The 11,958-nt window shown below is 42.0% G+C and overlaps 2 pseudogenes; both read left to right on the top strand.

The window, feature by feature from the left end:
- The first annotated feature begins 7,278 nt into the window (after positions 1–7,278).
- On the top strand, positions 7,279–11,729 carry LOC111818629 (annotated as a pseudogene).
- LOC105743099 lies at positions 7,627–9,047 on the top strand (annotated as a pseudogene).
- Positions 11,730–11,958: the final 229 nt, after the last annotated feature.

Genomic DNA, 11,958 nt, shown 5'->3' with positions numbered 1-11,958 from the left:
CTCTCTCTCTCTCTCTCTCTCTCTCTCTCTCTCTCTCTCTCTCTCCCTCCCCCCCATCCAATTAGAACATATTAGAGTTCCAGTGAATACCATTGCCCATATTGGCATATTCATATAAGAGCATTTTCCATTACCTTAGAAGGGCTACGCAGCCAGCTACCTACAACCCTTCTACCTGCTTATCCCCAGCCCCCATCCCAGGATTTCCACTCTGAAGGAGGAAACAACTCTAGAGTCTCTCCTTGATATATATTTCTTTTCCTCTCCTTTCTTCTCTTTCTCTTTTTTCTCAGATGGGACCTTACCTTATTGATATCCATATCATCTCTAAAATATGATTTTATGGAAAAATTCAATAATGGGGGACCACTATTGGAGCTCTGTTCTCCATAGAACTATAACAGTTTTAAAATCTACAGAACTTTAATTCTTCTTTCTTTCTTCTTTTCTTTTCTTTTTTTTTGTGTATTTTTAGGAAGGGTCTACAGGGTGTTCAGGGTATCACTACTAGATCGGACTCGTAGTGATTCTCTGGTTTTCAGCTTCCCAAGTACTGGGATTCCAGGCGCGCGCCACCATGCCCAGTCTCATTCTACATCTCAGCGTGCCCTGGGGCTGGGGTCAGCACAGCAGGCCCAGGGATCAAACCCTGGTCTCTGCGCTTGCTTGCAGGTGCTTTAATCCACTGAGCTATTTGGCCAGCCCAATTCTTCTTACTTTCAGTGCTACTATTTGCATCGCAGTGATTTTGTAGAAAAGCTGAACTATAGGTGGAACCCAGGCCTCTCCCTGAAGGGATAAAGGTCATGGATTTAACAGATGAGGAGCTACAGTGCAATGTGCCTCACAGGGAAGGAATACCACTTGATTTTCTATCTTAGTAGTTATCTCCCTTTGGAACAACCAGGATGTACAAAGGACGTGTTATGTTTCCCTCACTGTAACAAGACGCCTGAGAAAATCAACCTAAGAGAGAAAAGGTTTACTTTGGCTCTTGGTTCAGAGATTTCAGTGCATGGTTGAATGGCTTTTTTCTCTTTCAGGCCTACAAGATGCCCTCATCACCCACCTCTTTAGATCTACCTTCTGAGTTCTAACCATTCCCAATGATGCATCAGATTTTGAATCTATCAGTGGCTTAATCCACCACTAAGATCAAGGCCTCATGACCCAGGTGTCTTCCAGAGTCTTCCCCACTTGTGAACACTGCAGCACCAGGGACCAAATCTTTAATGTATAGTGCGTCTTTTTCCGTAACAACATTATTTGTAACTAAAATAAAATTGTAAACAAATTGATCTCCAACACACAACCAAACAGGATTAAATTTTTAATTTTAAATGATATCACAGGAGATTGCTAATGTACTTGGTAAAATTTGATAATATATTATCAGGTGAAGAAAGCTAAGTAAAAAAAAAAAAAAAATCAACAGCCAGATAGCTCAGAGGACTAAAGCGCCTGCTAAGGTAGAGTGCAGCGGCTGGGGTTCAATCCCCGGCACCCAGTGCTGGCCCAGCCTGCAGGGCGTGCTGAGACAGTGATTGAGCCTGGGTGTGGTGGTGTGTGCCTGTAATCCCAGCACTTGGGAGGCAGAAACAAGAGAATCACTATGAGTCTGATCTATGTAGTGAGACCCTGTACACCCTGTACTAAATACATGAAAAATCCAACATATCCAATAGAACCATATGTTTTTTTTCAAATTTATTTATTTATTTTGTGTGTGTGTGGCCAGCTCAGCCCACCAGGGGGCGGGGGCTGGCTGGCATGTGGTGCTGGGGGATTGAACTGCGGTCCCTGTGCTTTGCTAAAGCTTGTTCTAAGTAGGTGCTTTAGACCACTGAGCCATCTCACCAGCCCAGAACCATATATTTTTTAAAATATGTAACTGTGTATTTCTGGATGGTAAAATGATGAGTGATTTTTGTTTTATTCCTTGTTCTTTCCTGTATTTTCTAAATTTACTAGTGAACATCATTAGTTTTGTGGTCAGAAATAAAGGAATAACAAACACTCTGCTTGGTTTTTGGAGGCGAGAAGAGCAATGACCTCTGAGCAGGGCTGATGCCGGTGTGAGGGCGCAGCGGCTGCAGAGGCCGTTTTGGCTTCTCCAGGTCTGAGAGATTCGCTTCTGTGACTTCCCCAGCTCTGGCACCTCGCCCGTGGTCTGATGAAAGGGTAGAAGTGTCCTCGCCAGGCCTGGTGGCTTCCCAGGTCCTTGGACAACGGCCCGTTCTCCAACCAGCACAGAGAGTGCCTGCACCCCACGAAGCCTTCCCGCCATGGAAACGCTCCAATTTATTAACAGCCACGGTGCCCAGAGAGCTTTCTGCCTGTGCTCCAACCTTGAGTACCCTGGAGCTTCAATCTTTTATGAAACAGCTTTTCATTTTCCCCCTCTCTACGAAGGGCTTTTACAAGCCACTGAGTGGTTCTTTGTACATCAATTTTTAATCTTGTTAAGGTTTTATTTTCCACTTGACCAACGTGCAGTTCATAAATAACACATCAAAAATTTGCTCCAATTCCTTCTGTAGGTTTTGTTTGTTTGTGTTTATTTTTAAATTGTCTCCTACTGGCGAGGAAGACAGTGGTGAGCGCAACGTGGTCTGCCCACGTCTCTCCCGTGTGTACAAACAACACGGCTGCTGTTACCAGCCAGACATGGTACATCCTTCTCAGCACGGCACCGAGGCACGCCTGTCCCTCCTAGGTCAGGTCCTTTCCTCACTCTTCCAGGGCACCTGAGAAGCCAGGAACAACTGCTCCCCCAGAAAACACACCCCTCTCCGGCCTTTCTGCCTCGATTTATCCTCTGTGCTCTATACGGAGTGCTCGCAAAGGATTTGGAATGCTTTTGATGAGTTTATCACCTTTCTGTTTGGTTCTTTCTGACTCCTGTTTCAGTTTCCGACTTTTTAAGTTTTCCCTGCTCCTTTCCAGGGATGGCTGCAGCTTAATTAACTGGAGATGAGGTAAGACAGATCAACCTAGGAAGTTTTCCTTGTGCCACTTTGCAAAAAATTGGTCTTGATCAGACACAGTTGTGTACTTTTCTCAGCTGTTCAGGAGGCTGAGACAAGGATTGTGAGTTTGAAGACAGCTTGAAAAATTCAGCAAGAACTTGTCTCAAAATGAAAAGATCTGGGACATAGCTCACTGTAAAGTGATTCCCTACATTTCACAAATCCCTACATTTAGTCTCTTATACTAAAAAAAAAAAAATGTAATTTTTGTTGTTGCTGTTGGTCAAGTGAAGAGAACAAGGCCTGCGTAATATGCCCATGAAGAACATTCAATACAAATATGTAAAACTGCTAAGCAATGGGCTACCATACAGTAGGACTACAGTAACCATAAACTCAGAGTCTTAGGCAATGTGTATCCTGCTGCTTAAGTGTGTTTGCAAGTTGAGTAGATTCACCACCTGGATTGAATGCTCTCTAACTTGTCCGTAATTGCTTTATGTATCTATCGATCTCTATACACCTCTCCATCCACCCTCTAGCTTTGTAACTAGATAGATATAACTTAGTACACTATAGCTCAGTATTTTGCTGTCTTGTTCTCTGGCTGAAGCACTTGAAAAATGTTAGCAGACATAATCATTCTTCAACGTGCAGGTATCTATCAATAAGACCATTCTTTTCTATCATCAAATGCCATTTCATACCAAAAAACATTAGCAAATATTTCTATACCATTATTACTAGAGTTTGTATCTGAAATTTCTCCCAAAGACTCATTTGTAAAAGTCAGTTCCCAGCACAGTGCTGCTGGAACGTGGTCTAAACTTTAAAAGATGGGCCCGGGATCCAGCAGGAAGTTCTAGGTTACTGCGGGGCCCAACCCCTGGCGAGGTTTGTGGGACCCTGGTCTCTACTTCTCTGTTTTTCAGTTCAAGCCGTCTGATGCACGGCCTTGTTCCTACCATGATGGAAGCATGCAAGGGGCCAATAAACCATGACTGAGATGTCAAAAACTGTGATCCAAAATAAACCTTTTCTCCTTGTAATTTGATTATCTCAGGTATTTTGCTACAGTGATGGAAAGCTGAGTAGCACAATCGTTGAAATCTAGTCCATATTAAATTCTCCAGTTGAGCCCCCAAATGTCTTTCATAGTTTTCCCTTCAGCAAGATCCAATCAGAATTCCTATGGCACATGACAATGTTAAGTTTCTCCTGTCTTTTTAAATTTAGAACACCTCTCACATAGGCCTTTATTGATTCCTGGGAATAATAGGCTATGGTTTTGTAGAGTGTTCCCCATTTTTTAAAAACTATTATTTATTTATTTTATTTACTTTTTATTTGTGTGTGTGTGTGTGTGTGTGGCCAGCTCAGCCCACCAGGGGGGCGGGGCTGGCTGGTATGTGGTGCTGGGGGATTGAACCGCGGTCCCCGTGCTTTGCTAAGCTTGTTCTAAGTAGGTGCTTTAGACCACTAAGCCATCTCACCAGCCCAAGTATTCCCCATTTTGGAGTCTAATTGTTTTCTTGTAATATCCTCTGTTGTCTGCATTTACCATCAACTAGTTGGCATAGGCTATATATTCTCCTAAAGTGGCTTAGTAAGAGCTTAATTATTATTTTTTTTTTCAGAACCAGGGATTAGGGACTGGTGAGATGGCTCAGTGGTCTAAAGCACCTACTTAGAACAAGTTTAGCAAAACACAGGGACCACAGTTCAATCCCCCAGCACCACGTGCCAGCCAGCCCCGCCCCCTGGTGGGCTGAGCTGGCCACACACACACACACAAATAAATAAATAAAAATTAAAAAATAAATAAATAAATAAATGAATAAAAAAAATAAAAAAAATAGAACCAGGGATTGAACTCAGGCCCTTGCACTTGCCAGGGAAGTGCTTATTTCACTGAGCCATCTCCCCGGCCCCTTAAGAGCTTAATTCTTAGTTCTTTTTCTTTCATGGCCAATTTTCAGGTGAAGGATCTGGAAATGTGAGTGTTGACATTTGAATTTGTCTGTCTGTCTCTCAAGAACTCATTTTAAAAAATCATTGTACCTATTCCTTCATCTATTCATGAATTCATTTAGATATGATATAGAGATCCAATATATTTTTCCTACATGACTCTCTAGTTATCCTATGTCATTTTTCTTAAATTCCATATTCTGTAAGGATTTGTGATTTGTTCCTTAATGATATCAACTCTCCACGTGACATGGATCTACTTCTGGTGTATTTATCCTGTTTTATGCATCTGTCAAATTATGTGGTAATATTATATTATCTTATTTTAGAGGCTTTCTTACAGTTTTAGACATCTGAGATGACCAGCTAGTTCCCTGGCTACTGCTCTAAGTTTTTTATTTTTCCTGATTATTCTTGGTTCTTTCTGCATGGACTTTAAAATGAAAATGTCTAGTTTCAGGAGAAAAAAGTGTTGCCATTTTCTTGCAGTTGGGCTAAATTGATTACTTACTTATTGCTTTTTGTTATATATTAATCACTTCTTAGTTATATTTTAAAGAACAATTTTGAAGAGGATCATATTATGTATTTTTCTTCATAGAAATGACATTAATTTCCTAATATTGAACTATCCTTGAATTATTATAATAAAATTATTTCAAATATGATATTTGATTTATTGATAAAACATTAATATTATTGCATAGTCATGATAAATGAGATTGGTGGCTTTTATCTTTTGTACAATTTTTATTGAATTTACATATCATTCTTATTTTCACTTTACACAAAATATGTAAGAAGCTCACATCACTTTTCTGTTATTTGAGACAATTTTAAAAAGTTTTACAATTATCTTATTTTTGAAGAAATAGAATTCCTTTTTGAAGTCATCTGGATCAAGTACTTTATGGTGGGATTGATCTTCCCTGGATTTCTTTTTTTATTGTTAAAATTGATTTTTATGAGCTATCTTTATTTGTGTCAATTCTGATAAGTGATATATTTTTAGAAAATGAGGGCTGGTGAGATGGCTCAGTGGTCTAAAGCACCTACTTAGAACAAGCTTAGCAAAGCACAGGGACCGTGGTTCAATCCCCCAGCACCACATGCCAGCCAGCCCCGCCTCTTGGTGGGCTGAGCTGGCCACACACACACACACACACACACACACAATTAAATAAATAAATAAATAAAATTTTTTAAAAAAGAAAATTATCTATTATAGGTAAGTTCTAGAATGTATGTGTATATAATTGCACACAGAGAGTTCATAATTTTCTTCTGCTTCAAGGAATATTTATTTCTCATTTCTTTTTTTAACAAATGTATTTAGTACAGGGTGTATAGGGTCTACAGGACCTCACTCCACAGATTGATTCCTAGTGATTCCCATGTTTTCAGCCTTCCAAGTGCTGGGATTATAGGCGCGCGCCACCACGCCCAGTCTCAATTGCCATTTCAGTGCGCCCTGGGGGCGGGGCTGGCATGGCACCCCAAGGATCAAACCCTGGTCCCCATGCTCTGCCTAAGTAGGCTCTGTAGTCCACTGAACTATCTGGATGGCCCTTTTTTTCTCATTTCTTATTTGTGTATTTGTTCTTTTGGCTTATTTTTCATGATTATGTTTACTATTTGCTTAATATAAGTTTTTCCTGGAGCTTATTACAATTCCCAGTATGACTTAATATATTGTTAATTTTCTGTGAGAGTTTCATGTGCCCTTTAAAAAAAGTGTATTCTCTATTTTCAGGGTACAAATTTTGATGAAGATACTCTACAGTGATACCTCAGTTCGCAAACATAATTCGTTGTATGATTTGGAGAAAGATGGTTGCATTTGTGCTTGCCTGGGGTGGATGATCATGGTCCAAACACTTCTGTTTGGAAACTACAACATTTGTGAACAGAAGTGTCTGTGAACCAAGGTATTACTGTACATAGGATTTATCACGTGGAGCTTTATCTTCATCTCCTGCCCTTTCACCTTTCTTGGAGTGAGGGCAGTATTTAACATCTGTTTCCTCTGACTGGTAGTTTGCAGAGGTTTATCTTTTCATTTCCTTTAGTTTCTGCTTTATGGAGATTGCTTTGTGCTACGATACTTGGTGCATCTATATTCCTGTTATGTCTTCATGGTGAACTGTAACGCCTAATCATCAAGGTTTTTGCCCACTTAATTTCTTTGGTCTGAATTTTGTCTTACTATGGGTCAAGACATCAATTTTCTCGTTGCCTGGCATACTTTAGCTCAATTCTTTATTTCTAGACTTCCTGAGTTGCTTAGTTTCAAACATGTCTTTTTAAAAAAGCATAAAGTTAGTTTTTCTCAACCAAGATGGCACCGAAGCCAAAGAAGGAAGCCCCTGCCCCTCCCAAAGCTGAAATGAAAGCACAAGCCTTTTTTTTTTTTTTTTTTTTTTTTTTGTGGAACTGGGTATTGAACTCAGAGTCTTGCACTTGCCAGGCAAGCATTTATCCTACTGAGCTATCTGCCCAACCCCTCAAAGTAAAAGCTTGAAGGCCAAGAAGGCCATATTGAAAGGCATCCCCAGCCACAAAAAGAAGATACGGGTCCACTGGCCCAGCACTGCTCGACGTGTCATTGTGGTCGCTGTGGCGGGGGCAGGCTGCATGCGGTGGGGTGAAGACCAGGAGCGGGTGGGCCGGAGGGCGCCCCTTGACCATGACAGATGGCCGAGCTGCCGCAGGATGGCGAGAGACCCTTCCGGATGGAGAGCAGAGCAGCCACGGCCCACAGAGGCTGAGACTGGTGTGGATGAGAAAAAGGTCAGTGGATTAAAGTGCCTATTCAGGCAGACGGAGGGGCAGGGAGTTCCATTCCTGGCCTGGCCTGCCGTGCTGGCCCCGCCCCCGGGGTGGGCTGAGGTGCCAATTGAAACTAGGTGTGGTGGTGCACGCCTGTAATCCCAGCATTTAGGAGCTGTAAACAGGAGGATCACTATGAGTCCAATCTACACAGTGAGACTCTGTATACTCTGTCCTAAATACAAAAGAAAGAAAAAAAGAAGGTCTGCAGGTCTCCAGCAGCCCAATCCCCTTCCCCTCCATGGAGGAGGCTGAGTCCCCTGACCAGAAGAGAAGCGTGTGTTTGCCTGACATCAAAATCCAGTTTTGATGGCACCTCTTTAAGCAGGTGACTAGAACAACTATAAAACAGAAAACAAAAATGACCTCTAAGACCTAAAGGAAAAAATCTTCATCTTCCGGCCAGTATAAAGCGAACATCACTTTCACAAATTGTTGCTTGATGTCCCAACTGAGGAGCCGCTGAGCAAAGCTTTACCTGCGCTCTACAGAAAGAAATCCTGTACCAAGGAAAGCTCTTTGTGTCAGAAAACTGGATTTGTTTTCATTGCAAGGTCTTTGGGAAAGACACTAAGATCTCTATTCTGGCTTTTTCAGTAACCCTAATAAAGAAAGCCAAAACTGCTCTCCTGGTGCCCAATACCGTGATTATATCGACGCTATAGTGACATATGTACCTGATTATAGTGACAGGTACATATTTGTCTTTTACTGTCCAGAGATTCAACCTATAAGATACTCAGATCTGTATGTGGACACTTAGAAAATACAAGCGTTGGTAACAGTCCCAAGCCATCTCCTACTGAAAATTGTTTCAGGGCAGATCGCCCCTCATCTCTGCCGCTGGATTTCAGTGATGAGTTTTCAGGTCTGGATGGAGTCGTTGGACAGAGAAAACAAGTTATGGAAGGACACAGCAGCTCTGGCCCCCAGACCCCCGAATCTGAGAACTCTCAAGATTTCCATGTGACAGAAGCCCAGACTGGGGTGAATGTCCCCCAGGCAGAAGTAGAACCAGCTCGGGCTGATGCCCATGTGAACGGAATGTCCGAAGGGAAAACCAGGACTCTCCCTGTGCACGGTCAGTCAGAAACCACTGGCATCTTGCGTAGGGTCAAGTCTCAGAAATACCTGGCTCTCCACCATGTCCTCGTGTTCCATGTAGTTGTGGTCTGTACACTAATCATTTTTACCTTCTACATGAGGTACAGCATCAACACTCTGCAGAAGCGCCTGGGCTCCCTCGTGTCCATTGTGGAGACCCATAGTGCTGAGTAAGACAGCTTCTGCCACGCTGCTGACCGCTGCTCAGCCCTGTTGGATAACTGACCTGAGCTTAGCAGAAATTGAGACTACTGTACATTTGGCATGGAACTTCTCTAGGTGTATGTTTGGAAAGTAAAGAGGTTCTTTTTTTAAAATTTAGGACAGGGTCTACAGGGTCTCACTGCATAGATCGGACTCATAGTGATGCTTCTGTTTACAGCCTCCCAAGCGCTGCGATTACAGGCATGGGCCACCACGCCCAGTCTCAGTCACTGGTCTCAATGTGCCCTAGGGGCGGGATTGGCACAGTAGGCCCAGGAATCGAACTCATGGCCCCTGTGTCTGCCTAAGCAGGCGTTTTAGTTCACTGAGCTATTTGGTTGGCCTCTGGAAAATAAAGAGGTTTTTGTTGGACCCAAAAGCTACAACTCTTGTTGCATAAGTCCTGCTTTACCTTGGTCTTGACCATCCAGCAGAAAAGTATAAAAACGAAATATAAGAAGTAAGGCCATCCTGTTATGTTGGGCTGTGGGGGACTCAGGTCGACAATTTCTGACATTGCCAGTCAAGCGGAAGACCCAGTACTATTGTGGGCTGCTGGACTCTTTTGGAATGTTTTGCTGAGTTTACACACCTATAATATTCGAAGGGTGGAACTTGGCAGAGGGAGGGGATACAGATGAATGTCCATTTTGTATCTGTGTATTCAGAGTGGTTAGGATAGATGTATAGTTACATGCTCTTGATGAATAGAGGGATTTGTTCTAGTGGTGTTTGTGGATAGGATGTCGCGTCTGCATCTTGTACAGCAATTAACCGCTGGGAAGGATATGTGCAGTGTGTTGGTTGTTGAAGCTGTCCTACCGATTTGATTTCAGGCTGTCTCGTTGCTATTTGTTTCTCAATAAAATTATGGAAAAAAGAAAATGAAATAAAGAAATATAAACAACAACAACAAAAAGAAAATAAAGAGGTTCTTAGAAATCATTGACCTCTCCCTGCTGCTAAAGTGTCACCAGTAATAAGGCAAGAAACACGCCTAATTGTACATTACTTTGCTCTACCATCCTAAGGTGCAGTTGTGACTTGGGCTGATTTTATTGAACTATTTAAATTCATCTGTATGACACAGATAGTGAATTCAGCACAATTCATCGTATATAACTCATTATACTAACTTATTTAAAACTTTTGATCATTCTAAAGATTCAAGTGACAAGGCTGGGGAGATAGCTCAGCAGTCTGAGTACCTGCCTGGCAAGAACAAGGACCTGGGTTCAATCCCTAGCACCACATGCTGTGCTGGCTCCAGAACACTGTGTGTGCATGCCTGCCCCGAAACCAGGTGTGGTGGCACACACCTATAATCCCAGCCCCGGGGAGGCTGAGACAGGAGGATCACTACGAGTCTGAGATGTGTAGTGAGACCCTGTATCCAATAAATTTTTAAAAAATGTTTATAAAATGATTCATGTGACAAGTAATCCATTGACTACGTCTGTAAAAGCTCTTATCAGTCATTTTTATCATGCGTGCCCTAATTAAATCTGTTGAGACATAATACCTTTTCCTTTAAACCCATTAACGTGAGGATTTGGACAGACTCCCAAAAGTAAAACAAAATCGTTATCTTATCTTAGCATACTTGTAGCTTTTAAAAACCTATATAGAATACCTCATGCTAGTCTCTATCACAGTAGACGTATACTTGTAGAAATACCAACACTTTTCTTTCCTCATTATAGTTTTAACATTCCCTCATAATAACTGTTACTCCCAGTTACAAATGAGGAAACAGACTCAGAAATAATTAAACTGGGCAAGGTGATACACGTCTGTAATCCCAGCACTGAGGAGGCTGTAGCAGGAGGATCACCTCAGGTGTGAGGCCAGCCTGCCTGAACTATGTAGTAGACCATGTCTCAAAACAACCCCAGCCAGCTTGAAGTGTCACAATTTGTAGTACAGCTAAGATTGAAATTTGGTCTATATAACCTCAAAGACCACGAATTCCCAGTCTCTCAGCTGCTCCCAAGACTTAGTTTGCATCAGAATCAACTGAAGGTCTCATGCAACAGATTGCAGAACCCACCCCAGAATTTCTGATGGTGATGCTGATGTGATGGTCAGGGGTCAGCACACAGAGAACTACCGATTTACACCACTCTAGGGCCTTTTTTACCTTCTGCCTGAATTACCTAAAGGCCTTATTCTGTAGCTTACATGTTTGTTGACATACAGGTTAACTTTGAACCATAAGTATACATTTAAAACCAAAAATATCTAAAACCCTAATAAAGTTTGAAACAGATTTATACCTTGAAAAAAAAAAAAAAGAGGATATGAATGTCACCCACCTTTCGCTGTCCCAAGACACTGCAGCTCTGGAGGCAGCCCAGATAACCTCGGAGGAGCGCCCACGGGAGAAACAAGCTTGACCACTACGCCATCACTAAGTTCCCCCAGACCACAGAGCCAGCCATGAAGAAGATCAAGGACAAGAGCACACTCATGTTCATTGTGGAAGTCAAAGCCAATGAGCACCAGATCAAACAAGTTGTGAAGAAGCTCTATGACGTTGACATTGCCAAGGGCAATGCCCTAATCAGGCCTGATGGAGAGAAGAGGGCATACATTCGACTGGCTCCTGATTGTGATGTGCTGGATGTTGCCAACAAAACTGGGATCATCTAAACTGAGTCCAGCTCGCTAATTCTAAATATATACTTTCTTTTCTCCATAAAAAAATTAGATTTTGTCTTTTGAGCCAATCTGAATTTCTTTCATAGTAGGTACACTAATTCTATTTACATTTTTTGATACAATTTAAACTTAGTGTCATCATTTGTCATTAAATCCTTTGTAGATCTCTGTTCTCTCTCTCTCTCTCTCTCTCTCTCTCTCTCTCTCTCTCTCTCTCTCT

Source organism: Octodon degus, unplaced genomic scaffold (assembly GCF_000260255.1).
Source record: "Octodon degus isolate 3935 unplaced genomic scaffold, OctDeg1.0 scaffold00098, whole genome shotgun sequence".
Lineage (NCBI taxonomy): Eukaryota > Metazoa > Chordata > Mammalia > Rodentia > Octodontidae > Octodon > Octodon degus.
Note: the sequence above shows the minus strand (reverse complement) of the source record. Positions and strands in the feature narration are given on the sequence as shown.